Raw genomic sequence first — 6,229 nt, 5'->3', positions numbered from 1 at the left:
GGTCCTTGTTCCCTGGTTTGTATTTATGTTAGAGACATGCTGGTTCCCACCACCCCACAAGCAGCACCACCCTGACAATTCTGGCACGGACTTCAGTAGCAGGAGCCAGTTAGCCACATTATGACATTTTTCCTCCCAATTACACAAGTACTGTCCTAGTTGGGAAGAAACAAATGGCTGCTTATAATGTTTGTTGCAGAAATAAGCCTGCCTTTACGTTATTGTCTTCTTTTCCTTGCCTATTTTCACATTTGTGAAGTAAGAAGAGACAGACATTAAGCACAGTAGAGTTGTGTGACAGATTATTTCATTATCAGAAAGAATGGGAGCATATCTAGTGTTTTGCAGTTTGTTGGTAAAATGTATTTACATTCCAAGATAATGTCCCCATTTACCCTCAGGCCTGAAATACCAGTTTCCTGTGATGGGGTTTCCATAAATGGCCCAAACAGTGATCGTACAGTCCCTCTTTTCTTCTGCTTTCACATTACAAATTCTGCTTTGGGGATTTGTATCCCTTATAACAAAATATTGCTTCAGTGTTAAAAAGTGCTGAACACACAGGAAGTTTGCTGAGTGCAGCAGGAGTGGTAACACATACCTCAACATTCAGAGCTGCCTTTCACAAAGCATGCGCTAAAGGATGAAAATACCTCAAATCAAACGCAAGCTCAGTGGTTAAAACAGCACACAGCCTTTTCCTTAGGCTCGGGAGTCTCACTTGTAACTTTCCATGTGACGTTAATAGGAGAACAACCATGTTACTGATAGAAAGTCCATGCAGTTAATTCCTCATCCACAAGGCAGAGTAAACAGCAGTTAGTCACTCATGTGATTTGTAGAGAAGTATTTCAAGAAAAAGACTGCATTTTATTAGGCTGAGCAAATATATGAGCTCAACATTACTCCCTGTTCCTCCCTGAGCACAGGGCTCTTTTTCATCAGTTCTATTTGTAGACCAGATACATGCATTTTTCCCCTGGAGTATCAGAAAAAAAGGCCAGTTCTGCAATCTAATCCAATAACCAAGGTCTCCAGGGACACAAATCTGTCTGCACAAGGGCAGGATCAAACCTTTGCTAAAAATAGTATAACAATAGTAATAGTAATTATAATAATAAAAGAAAAAGGCAAGTTTATGGGTTCTTTCTTGGTCGTTAGAAACCTAACTGAACCTTTGGTTATGTCTGAAACAAACCACCAAATTTGGGTAATCTAAATTGCCCTAAGTACTAAAAACTAAGCACAGCAGCAGAGCATTTTAGAAAAAAAATTCCACATGAGTGGAAAACTGATTATTCAGAAAGTAAATCGCATCATGAGGAGGAAGTGTGGTTTCTAGAGATAGGAAATGGGTAGATGAAGACAAGTTACTGACCATCAGAAAACACAGTTCTAGTGAAATCTAAAGTCTTGGCAGGCATTCTATGATTTTTTAGATGTTTTGATTTGGAGGACAACTAATTAGCATCAGAATATCATCATTCCATATGTTTGCATGAAACATTTCAATTTTTCTTTTTTATAAGCAGTGGCAGTATTGCATCTTTTTTTTTTTTTTTTTTTTTTTTTTAAACACAAATCTAAATTAATCTTTCTCCCCAAACAGACTGTTAGAATGGGAGCAAAGTGAAATTAATGTAGTTAATTTCCTAGGAGACAGAAACCTTCCATAAAACAGTCCATCCTTAATCCTTAAAAGACAGTAATATATTCCCATTGGTTCTTATCATCACAACTTTTACATATGCACAATCAGTCATGACTGAGGTCTGGAATAATTATTATACAGATGCAACAAACAATTAAGGATGGAGTTTATATCTGTTTAAAAAGTATCTGTGCCTTCTATAAACTTGCCAAAGCAAGCTGTGTTAATCTAAACACCAGTTAGTAGGAGCACTTGTCTGTACAGCTGCCCTGAGATACCCATACAGAAATGGAGCCAAAGTACAGCTTGGGAGCCAGAGAACCTCTACAAATCTAATCAAATCAAATTGAGCTTCTTCCTCATGGAAGGTTTTATTTGCCTCTCTCTCTCAGAGCAGCATAGTTCCCAACTTAAATGATTATGGGGCACTTCCATTGTTTCTGCCCAAGTGTACATCTGAGAACACTCTTGTGGAATTGAAACTTTTTGGCAATGCTTTGTCTCAACCATTTTTTTGCCCACTGGGAAATGCCAATTCACAAAACTGAAATTGTTGACAGGGAATGATCCGTTCTGAGAAATGGCTTAAAGGAAGGGAAACAAGAAGTCATGGAAATACCCTGTTACAACAATTCCCAAATGAAGCTCCGCCCGCAAACTTTCCATCTAGAAGTTCAATATAGTAGGAAAGAAATAACAGAAATAAGATGAAGCACCTTAAAAGAACTAAAATTATTTGTATGGACTGAACCAAACTGGGGTTTTTTTGTGAGCCTTTAGGATTTCATGTCATTCACAACAAGACACTCTCTGCCCTACCTGTCTTAACACCTTTTCCTTTTTCTTTCTTTCCTCTTGTCCTCCAAACTTGCCCTAAATTTGGGCTTCTGTCTTTGAGAAGAGACAGTCATAGTACTACCAACACACAAAACAAGCACTGGTTTGCAAATGGTTGTTCATGTGACAACCTTTTTGAGGTGGGGAGACTTGACAGACTGGGCTGGCCAAAGCAAGATACTCTTTTTTATCGTGGACGAGAAACCCGAATGCTGAGGTGCTGAGTTTTGCCACATGCTTTTCATTTATCAAAACTGCAGCTCAGATTTAATCACAGGTTTCCAGAGAATGCTTTAGCAGATACACGTATTTCTTCACTAAAACTTACCACACAATAATTGGGGGGGGGGGTTCTTTCTCTGTAAGACCCATCCATAGACATTATTTCAGAGTTCATGCCTGTTCTATCACCAGTCCCGTAACACGTCAGCTTTTTAGCTCTGTAGGCCAATGCATGCAAAAATGATGGTGTCTCTGTCTGCCTAAATATGAGTAATTGTCATGGAGATGACACTGGTAAAACTCTTATCAAGAGTTTCACACCCCTCTTAAAAATGCTGATAATTTAATAGTAATGGTATGATTTGCTCATCTCTCTTATTATCTTCCTCTCCTCTCAAAAATGGGACATTTTCAGAAGTGTTGGTTTGAGTCTCTTTAATTACATTTTGTAAGCAAGAATGACTCGTACCAGAATCTTGGAAATACCCCTTCCCAGTCAGCTTTGCAATTCAAGGCCAGCCAGCACCAAGCCTGTTCCACTGAAGCAAGCAGAAATGTTGCTCATAACACAACTGGCAGAAAGCCCTAGAGCTGATGTGAGAGAGAGCAGGATCATGTCACGAAAACATCATAAAATAAAAAAAGTCCAGTCAAATCTTGCCAGTGACAAAATTGTTGAGCATTTTTTTGTGCTTTGTACAGCTCATTCAGTAAGATCTGGAGATACAGATCTTTTTATCTGCATTTAGTTTGCAATCATGAACATCAGTGAGAAAAAGGTTCAACACTATCGTCTAAAGCTACAGCTAATGCAAGTTCAGCACTATTCCACCACACTTCATACAGCCCTGTCATTTTATACTAATCAGAGCTTAGGACATTTATGTAATGCCACATATATATTTTTTTTTAATTGTTTGGAAAGAATAAACCTGCACTTCAGATTTAGGAAAAATACAAAACTGAAAAATAGTGTAATGACCCTGCTTTTGTGTACTGATTAATGGAAGAGGTCACACCAGAAGGTAAGAAGTCAGGATTAGTTGCAAAGCAGTTGGTTATACCCTTTTCATCAGCAGTGAAGGTTTGAATCCAGACCAGCTTGTGATATCACATTTTTTATCGTAGATTTGTTTCACAACTTCTGCTCTATATCTTCAAGACTTACAACCCAAAACTTGTGTAAGTCTTGTTGAAATAATACAACCTCAAAATTGTAACACCCATTTTCATTACTTACTGTTGTTTACATGACAATACCACAGGGGCATTTTTTAAAACTGGGCATCTACTGCTGAGGCACTTCATAGACACGTTTAGAAGTTTCTGTTTAAATGCCCGAGCCTGCAGAGTTAAGCATTTTTAACTTAACACACCATGAGTAAATGATATCTGGACCTGCTTTAGATTTTGAGAGCACTTACAGCAGAATCTTCATAGGGTGTAGGTCTTGGACAGCAAATGGACATAAAGTGTAGGAGAAAAGAAGCAAGTTTTTTGAAGATGAAAGCAGCATCACGAAATAAATCAGTTCTGTATCAGGGTAGTATTTGTCATGTGTTCTTACCTTCACACCTCTGAATATTCTAAGAAATCTCACTTGTGAACACCCACTCAGAGACAGGCAGAGGTGTCACAATGTGCCTTGATGCTGCATTTCTTTCTGCTGTGTGCTCGAGCTGATAACTCACTCAGCCCACAAAATCAATACCGTCATTTCTGTCGATTTCCTCTTGCCTGGCAGAGACATTTGGGCCATAGGACTAGAAACAACTCACAGTTGCAGCTACAAGTCCAGTGCACCAGAAGAAATGCCTCTACAGGCTTCCTCCCCTCTCTTCCAGCTTGTGAGACTTGATCAAAGCTCTCCAACAGTTCAGTCTTGGCAGAAAATACTGCACCAGAACATTTTATAGTGGCCCAATGTTCATACATTATTTGGATTAAAATAAAGTGTTATGAGTTCGTAATCTAAGAACTATAGCAACTTACAAACCCAAACATTGGTAAGAGTGACAATCCTTAGCACATGTGAAACTCCAACCTTTACTCACTGGCAGCGGGGAAATACACTGTATGTTATTGTATACAGCAAATAAATAAGTAAAAACATGATTGCTTGTTTTTTTCAGAGCAGGCAACAGAAAGGGATACAGTAGGTATTACTGTCTGGAGATTCATTGTCAGTCACTGAAAATCCTGATGCAGCTTGCAGAAGACATGAGTGGAAACACTATGAGCTTTCTGTAAAAATGACAGAGTTTAAGCCAGCTAGCCAAATACCCAAATTACCTTAGAGACTGTGTTTTTTAACCTAGCCTTCCTGCAGTTCAACTTAGCCACTGAACCTTTCCCAAGGGAAAAAAACCCAAAACTTTTAAGGAGACACACGTGGCTTCCTAAGTACATGCAGCAGAACAAAGAGAAGGGCCGAGAGGTGGTTCACTGCCTGATCTGACATCATTTAATGGCTCTTGCCACTGCCTTGCAAAAGGCTAGGAGTTAAAGAGAGTCGGGATTTTTTTCTCCTTAATTCTCTGATAATATTTCCCCATATTCTCTTTGTCTATTTTCTGCTTGTTACAAGCCTAAGAGAGCCCAGGTGGCTGTTACATATCCACTTAAGAGGCTCAGGAACAGAATTTCAACCATTAGAGTTTCATATTAAATTTACAGATATAATTTACAACAGAAAACAAAAGTGGTTTTTTCTTCTTTTTCATTTCCTTACACTTTGATTCATTTTTCTCATATCCAGGCTTTGTGCCAGCCCCATTTCATGTACCACCACTTGGCCTCCTCCAGGGCAGAACTCTTCCCAGGGTAAGCAGTTGATGGTAGTAGCTCATCAGCTGCTGAGAGTTACCCGCGAGGTGAAGAGGAGGGCATTGTGGGGGAAAATACGTTTTAGTACAGTTCTTCATCTCGATTTAAAATACATGCCTCTTTTTTCCCACCTTCAAAAAGCACTGATCTATTTAAAAAGCAGTCAGTGGGCTCTCGGGTTGAGAGGCCGTACTGGGAAATAACAGGCTACCCTTTTCAGCCCCCCTCTCTGCCTGTGGTTTGGGTGGGGCAAGGTGTTGCAGAGGTACAACATACCTCTGATCAGTTCTCTCACCTGTAAAACTCACTTGTTTCCCATCATTCTGCATATCAGGAACTGGAGTTCATGAGAAAAGGCCAAATTCTGCCCTCCACGGTACTGCTATAAATTCAGAGTAATTTCGTTTGCTTCAGTAGGTTTATTTGCTCTTTGTCCTTGTGAAACAGTGTAAACTACAGTGTTGTGTATTGGCTGTAAGCACGAGAATGGTCTTCTTGTTGCCGTAGTTAGGAATGTTCTCTGTTGCAGCCTAACATGCATTTTAATCCTGGAAGAAATAGAATGTTGGTTTTTCCCCCCCTATATTTAGGGAAGAGGGATTTAATGAACCGCAGGACTGGATATTTTGTAAAGTACATGCACATTCAGCTCTTTTTTCTTGGTTAGGGACATGCCATTGGCATGGAAACGGC

General features: G+C 39.4%; 1 protein-coding gene and 1 long non-coding RNA gene across 2 annotated transcripts in view; one reads left to right on the top strand and one right to left on the bottom strand.

Annotated features, from left to right (window-relative positions):
* The window catches only part of LOC108445808, a 26,792-nt gene extending 20,569 nt beyond the window's left edge, over window positions 1-6,223 (bottom strand). Inside the window, exon 1 of the long non-coding RNA XR_001860782.1 lies at window positions 5,832-6,223. This is a non-coding gene — a long non-coding RNA (uncharacterized LOC108445808). The remainder of the gene's footprint in view (window positions 1-5,831) is intronic.
* The window catches only part of NEDD9 (neural precursor cell expressed, developmentally down-regulated 9), a 73,235-nt gene that overhangs the window by 56,011 nt on the left and 10,995 nt on the right, over window positions 1-6,229 (top strand). The gene's annotated exons all lie outside the window — the stretch shown is intronic.

Source organism: Corvus brachyrhynchos, unplaced genomic scaffold (genome assembly GCF_000691975.1).
Source record: "Corvus brachyrhynchos isolate BGI_N302 unplaced genomic scaffold, ASM69197v1 scaffold43, whole genome shotgun sequence".
Taxonomy (NCBI): domain Eukaryota; kingdom Metazoa; phylum Chordata; class Aves; order Passeriformes; family Corvidae; genus Corvus; species Corvus brachyrhynchos.
This window is presented reverse-complemented; position numbering and strand designations above follow the sequence as displayed.